Genomic DNA, 19,244 nt, shown 5'->3' on the forward strand with positions numbered 1-19,244 from the left:
GTGCGCGTGGCTGCGTGTTGTGTGTGTGGGTGGGTGGCTGTGAGTTGTGTGTGGGGGTGGGTGGCTGTGAGTTGTGTGTGTGGGTGGGTGGCTGTGAGTTGTGTGTGTGGCTGTGAGTTGTGTGTGTGTGTATGGGTGGCTGTAAGTTGTGTGTGTGGGTGGCTGTAAGTTGTGTGTGTGTGTGGCTGTGAGGTGTGTGTGTGTGGCTGTGAGTTGTGTGTGTGTGTGTGTGTGGGTGGCTGTGAGTTGTGTGTGGGTGGCTGTGAGTTGTGTGTGAGGGTGGCTGTGAGTTGTGTGTTGGTGGCTGTGAGTTGTGTGTGTTGGTGGCTGTGAGTTGTGTGTGTGGGGTGGCTGTGAGTTGTGTGTGTGGTGGTGGATGTGAGTTGTGTGTGTGGGGTGGCTGTGAGTTGTGTGTGTGGGGTGGCTGTGAGTTGTGTGTGTGGGGGTGGCTGTTAGTTGTGTGTGTGGGGTAACTGTGAGTTGTGTGTGTGTGGGTGGCTGTGAGTTGTGTGTGTGTGGGTGGCTGTGAGTTGTGTGTGTGTGGGTGGCTGTGAGTTGTGTGTTGGTGGCTGTGAGTTGTGTGTGTGGGGTGGCTGTAAGTTGTGTGTGTGTGTGGGTGGCTGTGAGTTGTGTGTGTATGTGTGGGGTGACTGTGAGTTGTGTGTGTGTGGCTGGCTGGCTGTGAGTTGTGTGTGTGGCTGGCTGTGAGTTGTGTGTGTGTGTGTGTGGGTGGCTGTGAGTTGTGTGTGTGTGTGGGTGGCTGTGAGTTGTGTGTGTGGGGTGGCTGTAAGTTGTGTGTATGTGTGGGTGGCTGTGAGTTGTGTGTGTGTGTGGGTGGCTGTGAGTTGTGTGTGTGTGTGTGTGGGTGGCTGAGAGTTGTGTGTGTGTGGGTGGCTGAGAGTTGTGTGTGTGTGGGTGGCTGTGAGTTGCGTGTGTGTGGGTGGCTGTGAGTTGTGTGTGTGTGGGTGGCTGTGAGTTGTGTGTGTGTGGGTGGCTGTGAGTTGTGTGTGTGTGTATTGAAGGGGCAGTGTGTGTGTGTGTGTGTGTGTGTTGAAGGGGTAGTGTGTATGTGTGTGTGAGGGTAGGAGGGGGAAGTGTGTGTGTGTTGGCTGAGAGTTGTGTGTGACTGTGAGTTGTGTGTGTGTGTGTGGTTGGCTGAGAGTTGTGTGTGACTGTGAGTTGTGTGTGTGTGTGTGTGGGTGGCTGTGAGTTGTGTGTGTGTGGGTGGCTGTGAGTTGTGTATGTGTGGGTGGCTGTGAGTTGTGTGTGTGGGTGGCTGTGAGTTGTGTGTTGGTGGCTGTGAGTTGTGTGTGTGTGGGTGGCTGTGAGTTGTGTGTGTAGCTGAGAGTTGAGTGTGTGTGGGTGGCTGTGAGTTGTGTGTGCGTGTGTATTGAAGGGGCAGTGTGTGTGTGTGTGTGTTGAAGGGGTAATGTGTGTGTGTGTGTGAGGGTAGGAGGGGGAAGTATGTGTGTGTGTGTGTGTTGGCTGAGAGTTGTGTGTGACCATGAGTTGTGTGTGTGTGTGACTGTGAGTTGTGTGTGTGGGTGGCTGTGAGTTGTGTGTGTGTGGGTGGCTGTGAGTTGTGTGTGTGGGTGGCTGTGAGCTGTGTGTGGGTGGCTGTGAGTTGTGTGTATGGGTGGCTGTGAGCTGTGTGTGTGTGTGGGTGGCTGTGAGTTGTGTGTGTGTGGGTGGCTGTGAGTTGTGTGTGTGTGTGGGTGGCTGTGAGTTGTGTGTGTGTGGGTGGCTGTGAGTTGTGTGTGTGGGTGGCTGTGAGCTGTGTGTGTGGGTGGCTGTGAGTTGTGTGTATGGGTGGCTGTGAGCTGTGTGTGTGTGTGTGGGTGGCTGTGAGTTGTGTGTGTATGTGTGGGGTGGCTGTGAGTTGCGTGTGTGTGTGTGTGTGGCTGGCTGGCTGTGAGTTATGTATGTGGCTGGCTGTGAGTTGTGTGTGTGTGTGTGGGTGGCTGTGAGTTGTGTGTGTGTGTGGGTGGCTGTGAGTTGTGTGTGTGGGGTGGCTGTAAGTTGTGTGTATGTGTGGGTGGCTGTGAGTTGTGTGTGTGTTGGGTGGCTGTGAGTTGTGTGTGTGTGTGTGGGTGGCTGAGAGTTGTGTGTGTGTGTGGGTGGCTGTGAGTTGCGTGTGTGTGGGTGGCTGTGAGTTGTGTGTGTGTGGGTGGCTGTGAGTTGTGTGTGTGTGGGTGTCTGTGAGTTGTGTGTGTGTGGGTGGCTGTGAGTTGTGTGTGTGTGTGGGTGGCTGTGAGTTGTGTGTGTGGGGTGGCTGTAAGTTGTACTCACCTAGTTGAGGTTGCGGGGGTCGAGTCCGAGCTCCTGGCCCCGCCTCTTCACTGATCGCTACTAGGTCACTCTCCCTGAGCCTTGAGCTTTATCATACCTCTGCTTAAAGCTATGTATGGATCCTGCCTCCACTACATCGCTTCCCAAACTATTCCACTTACTGACTACTCTGTGGCTGAAGAAATACTTCCTAACATCCCTGTGATTCATCTGTGTCTTTAGCTTCCAACTGTGTCCCCTTGTTACTGTGTCCAATCTCTGGAACATCCTGTTTTTGTCCACCTTGTCAATTCCTCTCAGTATTTTGTATGTCGTTATCATGTCCCCCCTATCTCTCCTGTCCTCCAGTGTCGTCAGGTTGATTTCCCTTAACCTCTCCTCGTAGGACATACCTCTTAGCTCTGGGACTAGTCTTGTTGCAAACCTTTGCACTTTCTCTAGTTTCTTTACGTGCTTGGCTAGGTGTGGGTTCCAAACTGGTGCCGCATACTCCAATATGGGCCTAACGTATACGGTGTACAGGGTCCTGAACGATTCCTTATTAAGATGTCGGAATGCTGTTCTGAGGTTTGCTAGGCGCCCATATGCTGCAGCAGTTATTTGGTTGATGTGCGCTTCAGGAGATGTGCCTGGTGTTATACTCACCCCAAGATCTTTTTCCTTGAGTGAGGTTTGTAGTCTCTGACCCCCTAGACTGTACTCCGTCTGCGGCCTTCTTTGCCCTTCCCCAATCTTCATGACTTTGCACTTGGTGGGATTGAACTCCAGGAGCCAATTTCTGGACCAGTTCTGCAGCCTGTCCAGATCCCTTTGTAGTTCTGCCTGGTCTTCGATCGAGTGTATTCTTCTCATCAACTTCACGTCATCTGCAAACAGGGACACCTCAGAGTCTATTCCTTCCGTCATGTCGTTCACAAATACCAGAAACAGCACTGGTCCTAGGACTGACCCCTGCGGGACCCCGCAGTGAGTTGTGTGTGTGTTGGGTGGCTGTGAGTTGTGTGTGTGTGTGTGGGTGGCTGAGAGTTGTGTGTGTGTGGGTGGCTGTGAGTTGCGTGTGTGTGGGTGGCTGTGAGTTGTGTGTGTGTGGGTGGCTGTGAGTTGTGTGTGTGTGGGTGGCTGTGAGTTGTGTGTGTGTGGGTGGCTGTGAGTTGTGTGTGTGTGTATTGAAGGGGCAGTGAGTGTGTGTGTGTGTGTGTGTGTGTGTGTGTTGAAGGGGTAGTGTGTATGTGTGTGTGAGGGTAGGAGGGGGAAGTGTGTGTGTGTTGGCTGAGAGTTGTGTGTGACTGTGAGTTGTGTGTGTGTGTGGTTGGCTGAGAGTTGTGTGTGACTGTGAGTTGTGTGTGTGGGTGGCTGTGAGTTGTGTGTGTGTGGGTGGCTGTGAGTTGTGTATGTGTGGGTGGCTGTGAGTTGTGTGTGTGTGGGTGGCTGTGAGTTGTGTGTGTGTGGGTGGCTGTGAGTTGTGTGTTGGTGGCTGTGAGTTGTGTGTGTGTGGGTGGCTGTGAGTTGTGTGTGTAGCTGAGAGTTGAGTGTGTGTGAGTGGCTGTGAGTTGTGTGTGCGTGTGTATTGAAGGGGCAGTGTGTGTGTGTGTGTGTGTGTGTGTTGAAGGGGTAATGTGTGTGTGTGTGTGAGGGTAGGAGGGGGAAGTATGTGTGTGTGTGTGTGTTGGCTGAAAGTTGTGTGTGACCATGAGTTGTGTGTGTGTGTGACTGTGAGTTGTGTGTGTGGGTGGCTGTGAGTTGTGTGTGTGGGTGGCTGTGAGCTGTGTGTGGGTGGCTGTGAGTTGTGTGTATGGGTGGCTGTGAGCTGTGTGTGTGTGTGGGTGGCTGTGAGTTGTGTGTGTGTGGGTGGCTGTGAGTTGTGTGTGTGTGTGGGTGGCTGTGAGTTGTGTGTGTGTGGGTGGCTGTGAGTTGTGTGTATGGGTGGCTGTGAGTTGTGTGTATGGGTGGCTGTGAGCTGTGTGTGTGTGTGAGTGGCTGTGAGTTGTGTGTGTGTGGGTGGCTGTGAGTTGTGTGTGTGTGGGTGGCTGTGAGTTGTGTGTGTGTGGGTGGCTGTGAGTTGTGTGTGTGTGGGTGGCTGTGAGTTGTGTGTGTGGGTGGCTGTGAGTTGTGTGTGTGTGGGTGGCTGTGAGTTGTGTGTGTGTGGGGGTGGCTGTGAGTTGTGTGTGTGGCTGTGAGTTGTGTGTGTGTGTGGCTGTGAGTTGTGTGTGTGTGTGGGTGACTGTGAATTGTGTGTGTGGGTGGCTGTGAGTTGTGTGTGTGTGTGGGTGGCTGTGAGTTGTGTGTGTGTGTGTGGGTGGCTGTGAGTTGTGTGTGTGTGTGGGTGGCTGTGAGTTGTGTGTGTGTGTGGGTGGCTGTGAGTTGTGTGTGTGTGGGGGTGGCTGTGAGTTGTGTGTGTGGGTGACTGTGAGTTGTGTGTGTGTGGGTGGCTGTGAGTTGTGTGTGTGTGGGTGACTGTGAGTTGTGTGTGTGTGGGTGACTGTGAGTTGTGTGTGTGGGGGGGTGGCTGTGAGTTGTGTGTGTGTGGGGGTGGCTGTGAGTTGTGTGTGTGTGGGGGTGGCTGTGAGTTGTGTGTGTGTGGGGGTGGCTGTGAGTTGTGTGTGTGTGGGGGTGGCTGTGAGTTGTGTGTGTGTGGGGGTGGAACAATGTGCAACTCCTCAGATATGGAAAGGATGAAAAGCTGAAAAGAATCACTAAGACGACCGTCTCAATGAAATTATACAAGTACAGGACTTGTGTATAATAATGTCAGTTGTTATATCTGGGAAACACAATAAGGTAAATGCCGCGAAGGCCACAAAAGTGACAGTGTAGATAATGATAACTTTCAAAATAAGACAAATTATGCCACTGGTGACAATTGTCACTGCATTTGTGCTCTCTCCATTAAAATTTTGTTTGATATTGAAGGCTTCTTTCAAGTCACCAGAGATTGATCACTGCCCCAATATAGACAAGAAAACATTCTTACTACATGGAACGTGTATATAACATTGTACTCTGGAGTGAAGAAGAGCTATGCATAACTGTGTGTGTGAGACTGTCTACTTGACCCTCCTTTCAGCAATATTGCAAGCTCCTGATGTGTTGATTACAACACAAAAGGCCTAGAGCTATCATTCAACTCCCCCGTGATTGTTTTGTATCTCTCTGTCTCATATTTAGATTGAAAATGAACAAGTGATGAAAATAAAGACAATGAATCCTGGTTAAGGAGTGGAAAAATATGAATGAAATATAAATAACGATTACAAAGATACTGCTACATGAAAGTAAATTTCTAGGCTAGAGAGAGAGAGAGAGAGAGAGAGAGAGAGAATAAGAAGAATTAATGGAGAAGCTGGTGTGTGAGTAGAGGAGGAGGGAGAGTGGGGGCAGTGCAAATGTTTAAATTCAAGATTAATGGAGGTTAGTCTGAAAACTGGAAACTAGTGCAAACAGGATTAAGTAGATTGTCGGATATTCACAACAGAACTCTGAGGGGAACTTTCAGAAGTGTCAGGTTCACAACAGAACTCTGAGGGGAACTTTCAGAAGTGTCAGGTTCACAACAGAACTCTGAGGGGAACTTTCAGAAGTGTCAGGTTCACAACAGAACTCTGAGGGGAACTTTCAGAAGTGACAGGTTCACAACAGAACTCTGAGAGGAACTTTCAGAAGTGACAGGTTCACAACAGAACTCTGAGGGGAACTTTCAGAAGTGTCAGGTTCACAACAGAACTCTGAGGGGAACTTTCAGAAGTGACAGGTTCACAACAGAACTCTGAGAGGAACTTTCAGAAGTGACAGGTTCACAACAGAACTCTGAGGGGAACTTTCAGAAGTGTCAGGTTCACAACAGAACTCTGAGGGGAACTTTCAGAAGTGTCAGGTTCACAACAGAACTCTGAGGGGAACTTTCAGAAGTGTCAGGTTCACAACAGAACTCTGAGGGGAACTTTCAGAAGTGTCAGGTTCACAACAGAACTCTGAGGGGAACTTTCAGAAGTGTCAGGTTCACAACAGAACTCTGAGAGGAACTTTCAGAAGTGACAGGTTCACAACAGAACTCTGAGGGGAACTTTCAGAAGTGTCAGGTTCACAACAGAACTCTGAAGGGAAACATATGTCTATATCCCGTTTTGCTGGTGAAGGGCTCTTCATCCAAGGAATTAGAGCTACCCCCTCCTCTTTTTCGGATCAAGCCTGGTTGCCTCTCACTGCCAAGACAGAGTGGGGCTACACTGCTAAGATAATATAGTACGTAGGTAATCCCAGCACTGAGGGAGCTGCAGCAGGTAATCCCAGCACATAGGAAGTAGCAGTAATCCCAACACAAAGGAAGCAACAGTAATCCCAGCACACAGGAAGTAGCAGTAATCCCAGCACACAGGAAGTAGCAGTAATCCCAACACAAAGGAAGCAACAGTAATCCCAGCACACAGGAAGTAGCAGTAATCCCAACACAAAGGAAGCAACAGTAATCCCAGCACACAGGAAGTAGCAGTAATCCCAGCACATAGGAAGTAGCAGTAATCCCAGCACATAGGAAGTAGCAGTAATCCCAGCACATAGGAAGTAGCAGTAATCCCAGCACATATGAAGTAGCAGTAATCCCAGCACAAAGGAAGCAACAGTAATCCCAACACAAAGGAAGCAACTAATCCCAGCACACAGGAAGTAGCAGTAATCCCAGCACATAGGAAGTAGCAGTAATCCCAGCACATAGGAAGTAGCAGTAATCCCAGCACACAGGAAGTAGCAGTAATCCCAGCACACAGGAAGTAGCAGTAATCCCAGCACATAGGAAGTAGCAGTAATCCCAGCACATAGGAAGTAGCAGTAATCCCAGCACATAGGAAGTAGCAGTAATCCCAGCACACAGGAAGTAGCAGTAATCCCAGCACACAGGAAGTAGCAGTAATCCCAGCACATAGGAAGTAGCAGTATTCCAGGCACATAGGAAGTAGCAGTAATCCCAGCACACAGGAAGTAGCAGTAATCCCAGCACACAGGAAGTAGCAGTAATCCCAACACATAGGAAGTAGCAGTAATCCCAACACATAAGAAGTAGCAGTAATCCCAGCACATAGGAAGTAGCAGTAATCCAGACACATAGGAAGTAGCAGTAATCCCAACACACAGGAAGTAGCAGCAATCCCAGCACACAGGAAGTAGCAGTAATCCCAACACATAAGAAGTAGCAGTAATCCCAGCACACAGGAAGTAGCAGTAATCCCAACACATAAGAAGTAGCAGTAATCCCAGCACATAGGAAGTAGCAGTAATCCCAGCACACAGGAAGTAGCAGTAATCCCAACACATAAGAAGTAGCAGTAATCCCAGCACACAGGAAGTAGCAGTAATCCCAACACATAAGAAGTAGCAGTAATCCAAGCACATAGGAAGTAGCAGTAATTCCAGGTCACAGGAAGTAGCAAAGAGTAGCATACAGTAGCAGATGAACGTAGCTACTGCTGTTTGTTTCTCAGAGTAAATTCTGTGGTTGCAATCAATGCCGGCACATCCTTGGTCACCTCAAAGCTACCTGCCATACAGGCACTACCAGCTGCCTTCCAGCTGCTACTGTTGTGTTGCTTCTGTTGGAATGTTTGCTCTTTGTAGCTGCTGTTGGTTTAATGGCATGTCTATAGTGGGGGCTTCTGTTTTCTTTTTATTGTATTTTAATTTTGGTGGAGGTCTTGTTGCTGTTGTCACGTCTTTTCTTACCGTTGAAATGTTTATCAGTGGAATTCATTCTACTGTTGTCGCTTCTGTTGCTGAGGAGTCTGTCTTTGATCGTAATGGTCGCTTTCATGCGTGTGTTTACTGTTCAAGTTGGTGTCTATTCTGTTGTATCTGTTGTTGTTGCCTGTGTTGTTGTATTTGTTGATGCTTATACTGTGGTATCTGTTGGTGTTCCCTGTACTGTTGTATCTATTGGTGTTGTTTGTGGTGTTCTATCTGTTGGTGATGTTGCTTATGCTGTTGTATCTGCTGTCTGTTATCTGTTGGTGTTGTCTGTGCTGTTGTATCTGTTGATGTTGGTGTTGTCTGTGCTGTTGCATCTGTTGATGTTGTCTGTGCTGTTGTATCTGTTGATGTTGGTGTTGTCTGTGCTGTTGTCTGTTGATGTTGTCTGTGCTGTTGATGTTGATGTTGTCTGTGCTGTTGTATCTGTTGATGTTGTCTGTGCTGTTGATGTTGGTGTTGTCTGTGCTGTTGATGTTGGTGTTGTCTGTGCTGTTGTATCTGTTGATGTTGTCTGTGCTGTTGATGTTGGTGTTGTCTGTGCTGTTGTATCTGTTGATGTTGTCTGTGCTGTTGATGTTGATGTTGTCTGTGCTGTTGTATCTGTTGATGTTGTCTGTGCTGTTGACGTTGGTGTTGTCTGTGCTGTTGATGTTGGTGTTGTCTGTGCTGTTGTATCTGTTGATGTCTGTGCTGTTGATGTTGGTGTTGTCTGTGCTGTTGATGTTGGTGTTGTCTGTGCTGTTGATGTTGGTGTTGTCTGTGCTGTTGTATCTGTTGATGTCTGTGCTGTTGATGTTGGTGTTGTCTGTGCTGTTGATGTTGGTGTTGTCTGTGCTGTTGATGTTGGTGTTGTCTGTGCTGTTGTATCTGTTGATGTCTGTGCTGTTGATGTTGGTGTTGTCTGTGCTGTTGTATCTGTTGATGTTGTCTGTGCTGTTGATGTTGGTGTTGTCTGTGCTGTTGATGTTGGTGTTGTCTGTGCTGTTGTATCTGTTGATGTTGTCTGTGCTGTTGATGTTGGTGTTGTCTGTGCTGTTGATGTTGGTGTTGTCTGTGCTGTTGATGTTGGTGTTGTCTGTGCTGTTGATGTTGATGTTGTCTGTGCTGTTGATGTTGGTGTTGTCTGTGCTGTTGATGTTGGTGTTGTCTGTGCTGTTGATGTTGGTGTTGTCTGTGCTGTTGTATCTGTTGGTCATGATTCTATTCGTATGTGTGTGAAATTTGGTCCAGTCGGTGCTGATAGTGTTAATGGTGCTACTGGTACTGATTGCGTTGATGGTGCTGATAGCGTTAATGGTGCTACTGGTGCTGATAGCGTTGATGGTGTTGGTGGTACTGAGAGCGATGATGGTGCTACTGGTGTTGATAGCGATGATGGTGCTACTGGTGCTGATAGCGATGATGGTGCTGGTGCTGAGAGCGATGATAGTGCTACTGGTGCTAATAGCGTTAATGGTGCTGATAGCGTTGATGGTGCTACTGGTGCTGATAGCGTTGATGGTGCTACTGGTGCTGATAGCGTTAATGGTGCTACAGGTGCTGATAGCATTGGTGTTACTTTTGCTGATAACGATGGTATTACTGGTGCTGACAGCATTGTGTTACTGGTGCTGATAGCGTTAATGGTGCTAATAGTGTTAATGGTGCTATTGGTGTTGATAGCGTTAATGGTGCTACTGGTGCTGATACCGTTAATGGTGCTGCTGGTGCTGATAGCGTTAATGGTGCTACTGGTGCTGACAACGTTAATGGTGCTGATATCGTTAATGGTGCTGACAGCGTTAATGGTGCTACTGGTGCTGATAGCGTTAATGGTGCTACTGGTGCTGATAGCGTTAATGGTGCTGATATCGTTAATGGTGCTGACATCGTTAATGGTGCTACTGGTGCTGACAACGTTAATGGTGCTATTGGTGCTGATAGCATTAATGGTGCTGCTGGTGCTGATAACGTTAATGGTGCTACTGGTGCTGATAGCGTTAATGGTGCTACTGGTGCTGATATCGTTAATGGTGCTGACAGCGTTAATGGTGCTACTGGTGCTGATAGCGTTAATGGTGCTACTGGTGCTGATATCGTTAATGGTGCTGATAGCATTAATGGTGCTGCTGGTGCTGATAGTGTTAATGGTGCTACTGGTGCTGATAGCGTTAATGGTGCTACTGGTGCTGATAGCGTTAATGGTGCTACTGGTGCTGATATCGTTAATGGTGCTGATAGCGTTGATGGTGCTACTGGTGCTGATAGCGTTGATGGTGCTACTGGTGCTGATAGCGTTGATGGTGCTGATAGCGTTAATGGTGCTACAGGTGCTGATAGCACTGGTGTTACTTTTGCTGATAACGATGGTATTACTGGTGCTGACAGCATTGTGTTACTGGTGCTGATAGCGTTGATGGCGCTGATAGCGTTAATGGTGCTAATAGTGTTAATGGTGCTATTGGTGTTGATAGCGTTAATGGTGCTACTGGTGCTGATAGCGTTAATGGTGCGACTGGTGTTGATAGCGTTAAAGGTGCTACTGGTGTTGATAGCGTTAAAGGTGCTACTGGTTCTGATAGCATTAATGGTGCTGCTGGCGCTGATAGCGTTAATGGTGCTACTGGTGCTGACAACGTTAATGGTGCTACTGGTTCTGATAGCGTTTATGGTGCTGCTGGTGCTGATAGCATTAATGGTGCTACTGGTGCTGATAGCGTTAATGGTGCTACTGGTGCTGATAGCGTTAATGGTGCTACTGGTGCTGATAGCGTTAATGGTGCTGACAGCTTTAATGGTGCTATTGGTTCTGATAGCATTAATGGTGTTGATAGCGTTAATGATGCTACTTGTTCTGATAGCTTTAATGGTGCTACTAGTGCTGATAGCATTGATGGTGCTACTGATGCTGATAACGTTAATGGTGCTACTGGTGCTGATAGCATTGATGGTGCTACTGATGCTGATAGCGTTAATGGTGCTACTGGTGCTGATAGCATTGATGGTGCTACTGATGCTGATAGCATTAGTGTTACTAGTGCTGACAGCATTGATGGTGGTACTGGTGCTGATGGCGATGATGGTGCTACTGGTGCTGATAGCGAAGATGGTGCTATTTCTGTATCAGTGGTAGCTAATGCTACTGTTTCTTCAGCGTTCGCTGTTACTGGTGCTACCTCAGATACAGCCCAGGTCTGATTACTGCTCTTAACAAGACGTGCTACTGCCGCTACCGATGATATAAAGCTTACTGCTTCACCTCTCTGACTTTATCTGCTGCTGCTGCTGCTGACAGATGCTTCAGTTAGTGCAGCTTGGAGTGTTTATGAGCATTTTGTAGCAGTTTGCCATCGCATCATAACAAACAACGCTGTTAATAAAGTTGATGCTTACACTATGCCGTTGCTGGCGCTATTTCTCCTCATAGCTGAGTTACTGTTGTCGTTATTGCTGCAGTTAGCTTGATAATGTGCACAGCTTTGCAAATGACGCGGGTCACGTCGATGTACCTTCTACTGATGGCACTGAGCTGCACTTTAGGTTAGGTTGGGTAAGACTAGACACATGTGCATAGCCTGGGTGTCTTTATACAAGCCGCACACGACGTTTCGGTCCGACTTGGACCATTTGCAGCTCACGCCACTTACAAGTCACGGTGTGACTTGTAAATGGACCGAAGATGTTTCTCCCACCAGTGGCTGTTTTATTTATTCAGTGTTACAGAGGCTGTTACCTAGAGACTGAAAAAGACGAGGTAATCAGTCCCTTAGCCTTAAAGGTATTGAAACCGTCTTCAGCTAATATATTCTGCGATAAATACTGGTTAGCAATATACCCAGATGCTACACATGCGTCTTATTCATCATTTTAGCGGTATTGTACATCATTAAAGTTATAATAAGTAACTTTCGCCCGGAAAGAGAACAAGTGCTTCCTGATGCGTGTCTTAGTTCACTGTCTCACCGCTACACCCCTTTTAAAATTAAAGATAACATCGTTTGATGTTATTAGTCAGGGGGAAAATCAGCTGTCGTGGGTTTTAATTACATGATGAACCGATCAGTGATTTAAAACATCTTAAAAAACAGTCTGGTATACAATTATTGTGTGTGTGTGTGTGTGTGTGTGTGTTTGTGTGTGTGTGTGTGTGTGTGTGTGTGTGTTTGTGTGTGTGTGTGTGTGTGTTTGTGTTTTGCACCGAACTGTCGTTAGACATGATAGAAATAATTCAGACTGCTTTTTAAAAGAAATTGTGATAAAGCCAGGGCAAAAAAAACTTTATTGAGGAAGCGTTTCGCCACACAGTGGCTTCATCAGTCCAATACAAATCAGAAGAGTGTGGCGAAACGTTTCCTCAATATAGATTCCCATATGTTGCATAAGTGTCTCAATCTTTAAACCTGTTTGCCATGATAGTGGTACTTCCCATTTCCTAGGCACTGTACGACTCCTATGGGTTTAGAACTCCCCCACGCATGTAATGAAAGTCACGTGTCATAACCACGGCCACGCTGGCGGGAGATTCATCTGTAAAAACTTGCTTTTCTGGTCACAGTGGTGGCCCATGCTAACCTCCCTCTGGTGCACAAATATACCTAGTTAGATGAATCTTACTGTAGCCAACTGGCCCGGTGACTTGTCGTGGGTTCTAACCCCACCCGTTGCATGCTTTGCAATCGTGTTATGATTTCGTGAGTCATGTGTCATAACATATTCTCTCCACTGTTATGTTGATGTTCTTTAGTTTCTCTTCTGCCTTTTGGTACCATAACACATTCATCAACGATCACCTTGATTTTTATATTTAACTGTTCACATTTTTTTCTGTTTCCTAACATTTTTTTAACTTGTTAAAAAATGTTCGGGTTATGGCATTATATTGAGACTTTAATAATTCTACTGGTGTGCGAAACGTCTTCTCGATGAAACGCCATAAACCGAGTATGATGTCTTAATAAAAATATTTCTATTTTTAATCGTGATATTTAGTACTTTAGAAATGTTTTCCACAAGTTGCGGCAGGGAGATCACAGGTTCAACAATCCCTGGAAGGAGAATCGAGCCTACATCGCTTCGAATAATTACACAATTGTACACATTACTTGCTTCTTATCGTTGTTGCGTTGTTCTCTAATTACCGCTGTTACTTCTCTTCCTACCCTCGCATATTCGCACCTTCCTCTTCTGATTTCTTCTGTTGCCATTCGTGATCTTTCTGTAGTGGTTTAATATAAAACGTGAATATGATAATAGCAGACAGCAGCGACAGGTTACTACGCTGTTGCTTCTTCACATTGTTCTAGACTGGAGCAACACTTTTCTTCAGGCTGAGGGACTGACTGCCTCAGAACTACGTCTTCAAGTGTGATGGACTGATTACATCATCTTTACATCTCTGCTGCTTCTGTTGCCTCTTCTTTGTTCGACTGAAAAAGCCTGCTGTTTAAGCGAAACGTCTCGGAATAAAGGTGCCTAACTGTTGCACAAGTGTCTTGCATTATTAAAGGTATATAATACCGCCAGTGAGTAAGATATGCTATATTTATCTGTCTTTATTGTAGAAAGCTTTCGCCTGCTCAGCAGGCTTCTCCAGTTGAATATAGGTAAAAACGGAGACAGAAGAAAGGAAGAGGTAGTTTTGAGATGATCAGTCTTGGGACTGATCGTCTAATATCAAGACTGAGTGACTGATCACTTGGTGGTTGGCTGGCAAAGGGTACCAGCGAGTACGGTATACAGAGAGCGAGACTTGAGTACTTGAGAGTAAATGTGACACAGCAGAAGACTTCGAGGTCCATACTCTGGCTGTCTACTGAGAGGAACTATCTGCTTCTAGTTAGGTTAAAGACTATCATGCTTTCCTTAAGACGTTTCGCTCAATGTTGAGCTTTATCAGTTGTTGACAAAGCTCGACACTGAGCGAAGCGTCAGAATAAATTGTTCTGTAAATTCTACACGACGTTTCGGTTCGACCGAAACGTCTTCATAAGCTTCTCTCTCTCCCCCATTACGCGGGTTATTTGTGTATTGTTCCAGTCACGGTGTTATTCCTTCTTGTTCATTATGTAAATTCTTTCTTTACCATCCATACATTTCTTTTAGTTCTCTGCAACCAGCCTAATGACTACCATTTAGCATCAAGGAGGGGTGGGGTTCCTTGATGCTAGGGCTCTTGATCAAGGGAAATAGAACTACCATTCCCTGTGTGTGTGTGTGTGTGTGTGTAATTCTGAAAATTATTTTACTCTTGTTTTAGTGAGGCACTTTTAATAATAATAATAATAATAATAATAATAATAATTGCTGCTTAAGAAGAAAAGCACACTTACCTAAACCAAAGGAGCTCTTATTCAGGCTTTTTATAACCCCTGCGAATTTACTGATTCCTTCGGAATTTAAGAGATCCCAGTATCCCTGGTTTCACAGTGGACTGTTTTCCTTAGTGTTGTGCAGGACCAGTCAGTCCTCTTGGCAGACACGAATCCTTCGTGTCTTTATTAGTAGAACATTATTAGTTATGGTTAATAATGATTAAGACACATGTGCAAAAGTTAAGTATCTTTATTGTTGAAACGTTTCGCCTACACAGTAGGCTTCTTCAGTTGAATACATTTAACTACTACACCTTTGTCTACAGCCTTTGTCTTTGTAGTCTACTGTGTGGGCGAAACGTTTCAACAGTAAAGATAACCAATTGTTGCACATGTATCTTAATCAAAAACTTGTTGGTATTTTATATCATTTTCAACACAGGCGAGAAATTAATCTGTATATTTCGATCCCCTTATGGGATCCTCATCTGCTGAAGAGGATCCCAGGAGAGAGTCGAAATATACAGACTAGATAATCGGCTGTATTTCTGTCTCCATGTGAGTTATTACTGATCATTGACAAGTGTTCGTTACATTTTAAAAAACTAATTTTAGAAGAGAATGAGGATGGAGGTGGAGAAGAGGAGGGGAAGATGATAAATTGAGACGTAAAGGAGAGGAGGATAAAGGTGAATGAAGGAACATGATGGGTGAGAATAAGAAATGGAAAAGGTAAAGAAGAGACGAGACGAGAAGAAGAGGAAGTTGAATAAAGAGGAAAAAAAACAAAAAGGTGGGTGGAAAACAGTTTTATTTTTGAAACTTTATAAGAGAAACGCGTTTCTGACTAATGATTAATTTGATATATAACAGAAATTTGTTTTTACTTATGTTTAGTATGCAATTTTTTTTCCAGTTTATCTGTCGGCCGCCAAGTCCAGCTCCAAATATTTGAACATATATATACTTCCTCTGCGCTCCCTGCAGTCTGGTATCCAATCTCCCATTGTTCTTTTCTGTGTCCACCTTTAATTTTTTTTAGTCCCTGTCAAACTCCTCCACCGAGCTTTGCAGCTTGTCTTCAGAAACTCCCAAAAGAAGAGTGTCATCGGCAAAGAGCAACTGTCACAACTCCCACATTCGTTATCTTTTAATGGTACACCTCTCTCCGACAACCTAGCGTTCCCTTCTTTTGCAACGCCATCTATAAATGTGTTAAACGATACACACGCACACACACACATATATATGTGTGTGTGTGTGTAAACCCTCACAAACACACACACACACACACACACACACACACACACACACACACACACACACACACACACACACACACACACACACACACACATATATATTTTTTTATTTTATTTTTTTTATTATCACACCGGCCGATTCCCACCAAGGCAGGGTGGCCCGAAAAAGAAAAACTTTCACCATCATTCACTCCATCACTGTCTTGCCAGAAGGGTGCTTTACACTACAGTTTTTAAACTGCAACATTAACACCCCTCCTTCAGAGTGCAGGCACTGTACTTCCCATCTCCAGAACTCAAGTCCGGCCTGCCGGTTTCCCTGAATCCCTTCATAAATGTTACTTTGCTCACACTCCAACAGCACGTCAAGTATTAAAAACCATTTGTCTCCATTCACTCCTATCAAACACGCTCACGCATGCCTGCTGGAAGTCCAAGCCCCTCGCACACAAAACCTCCTTTACCCCCTCCCTCCAACCCTTCCTAGGCCGACCCCTACCCCGCCTTCCTTCCACTACAGACTGATACACTCTTGAAGTCATTCTGTTTCGCTCCATTCTCTCTACATGTCCAAACCACCTCAACAACCCTTCCTCAGCCCTCTGGACAACAGTTTTGGTAATCCCGCACCTCCTCCTAACTTCCAAACTACGAATTCTCTGCATTATATTCACACCACACATTGCCCTCAGACATGACATCTCCACTGCCTCCAGCCTTCTCCTCGCTGCAACATTCATCACCCACGCTTCACACCCATATAAGAGCGTTGGTAAAACTATACTCTCATACATTCCCCTCTTTGCCTCCAAGGACAAAGTTCTTTGTCTCCACAGACTCCTAAGTGCACCACTCACTCTTTTTCCCTCATCAATTCTATGATTCACCTCATCTTTCATAGACCCATCCGCTGACACGTCCACTCCCAAATATCTGAATACGTTCACCTCCTCCATACTCTCTCCCTCCAATCTGATATTCAATCTTTCATCACCTAATCTTTTTGTTATCCTCATAACCTTACTCTTTCCTGTATTCACCTTTAATTTTCTTCTTTTGCACACCCTACCAAATTCATCCACCAATCTCTGCAACTTCTCTTCAGAATCTCCCAAGAGCACAGTGTCATCAGCAAAGAGCAGCTGTGACAACTCCCACTTTGTGTGTGATTCTTTATCTTTTAACTCCACGCCTCTTGCCAAGACCCTCGCATTTACTTCTCTTACAACCCCATCTATAAATATATTAAACAACCACGGTGACATCACACATCCTTGTCTAAGGCCTACTTTTACTGGGAAAAAATTTCCCTCTTTCCTACATACTCTAACTTGAGCCTCACTATCCTCGTAAAAACTCTTCACTGCTTTCAGTAACCTACCTCCTACACCATACACTTGCAACATCTGCCACATTGCCCCCCTATCCACCCTGTCATACGCCTTTTCCAAATCCATAAATGCCACAAAGACCTCTTTAGCCTTATCTAAATACTGTTCACTTATATGTTTCACTGTAAACACCTGGTCCACACACCCCCTACCTTTCCTAAAGCCTCCTTGTTCATCTGCTATCCTATTCTCCGTCTTACTCTTAATTCTTTCAATTATAACTCTACCATACACTTTACCAGGTACACTCAACAGACTTATCCCCCTATAATTTTTGCACTCTCTTTTATCCCCTTTGCCTTTATACAAAGGAACTATGCATGCTCTCTGCCAATCCCTAGGTACCTTACCCTCTTCCATACATTTATTAAATAATTGCACCAACCACTCCAAAACTATATCCCCACCTGCTTTTAACATTTCTATCTTTATCCCATCAATCCCGGCTGCCTTACCCCCTTTCATTTTACCTACTGCCTCACGAACTTCCCCCACACTCACAACTGGCTCTTCCTCACTCCTACAAGATGTTATTCCTCCTTGCCCTATACACGAAATCACAGCTTCCCTATCTTCATCAACATTTAACAATTCCTCAAAATATTCCTTCCATCTTCCCAATACCTCTAACTCTCCATTTAATAACTCTCCTCTCCTATTTTTAACTGACAAATCAATTTGTTCTCTAGGCTTTCTTAACTTGTTAATCTCACTCCAAAACTTTTTCTTATTTTCAACAAAATTTGTTGATAACATCTCACCCACTCTCTCATTTGCTCTCTTTTTACATTGCTTCACCACTCTCTTAACCTCTCTCTTTTTCTCCATATACTCTTCCCTCCTTGCATCACTTCTACTTTGTAAAAACTTCTCATATGCTAACTTTTTCTCCCTTACTACTCTCTTTACATCATCATTCCACCAATCGCTCCTCTTCCCTCCTGCACCCACTTTCCTGTAACCACAAACTTCTGCTGAACACTCTAACACTACATTTTTAAACCTACCCCATACCTCTTCGACCCCATTGCCTATGCTCTCATTAGCCCATCTATCCTCCAATAGCTGTTTATATCTTACCCTAACTGCCTCCTCTTTTAGTTTATAAACCTTCACCTCTCTCTTCCCTGATGCTTCTATTCTCCTTGTATCCCATCTACCTTTTACTCTCAGTGTAGCTACAACTAGAAAGTGATCTGATATATCTGTGGCCCCTCTATAAACATGTACATCCTGAAGTCTACTCAACAGTCTTTTATCTACCAATACATAATCCAACAAACTACTGTCATTTCGCCCTACATCATATCGTGTATACTTATTTATCCTCTTTTTCTTAAAATATGTATTACCTATAACTAAACCCCTTTCTATACAAAGTTCAATCAAAGGGCTCCCATTATCATTTACACCTGGCACCCCAAACTTACCTACCACACCCTCTCTAAAAGTTTCTCCTACTTTAGCATTCAAGTCCCCTACCACAATTACTCTCTCACTTGGTTCAAAGGCTCCTATACATTCACTTAACATCTCCCAAAATCTCTCTCTCTCCTCTGCATTCCTCTCTTCTCCAGGTGCATACACGCTTATTATGACCCACTTCTCGCATCCAACCTTTACTTTAATCCACATAATTCTTGAATTTACACATTCATATTCTCTTTTCTCCTTCCATAACTGATCATTTAACATTACTGCTACCCCTTCCTTTGCTCTAACTCTCTCAGATACTCCAGATTTAATCCCATTTATTTCCCCCCACTGAAACTCTCCTACCCCCTTCAGCTTTGTTTCGCTTAGGGCCAGGACATCCAACTTCTTTTCATTCATAACATCAGCAATCATCTGTTTCTTGTCATCCGCACTACATCCACGCACATTTAAGCAACCCAGTTTTATAAAGTTTTTCTTCTTCTCTTTTTTAGTAATTGTATACAGGAGAAGGGGTTACTAGCCCATTGCTCCCGGCATTTTAGTCGCCTCATACGACACGCATGGCTTACGGAGGAAAGATTCTTTTCCACTTCCCCATGGACAATAGAAGAAATAAAAAAGAACAAGAGTTATTTAGAAAAAGGAGAAAAACCTAGATGTATGTATATATATATATGCATGTGCGTGTCTGTGAAGTGTGACCAAAGTGTAAGTAGGAGTAGCAAGATATCCCTGTTATCTTAGCGTGTTTATGAGACAGAAAAAGAAACCAGCAATCCTACCATCATGCAAAACAGTTACAGGTTTTTGTTTCACAGTCATCTGGCAGGACGGTAGTACTT

This window comes from Cherax quadricarinatus, chromosome 49 (assembly GCF_038502225.1).
Source record: "Cherax quadricarinatus isolate ZL_2023a chromosome 49, ASM3850222v1, whole genome shotgun sequence".
NCBI classification, from domain to species: domain Eukaryota; kingdom Metazoa; phylum Arthropoda; class Malacostraca; order Decapoda; family Parastacidae; genus Cherax; species Cherax quadricarinatus.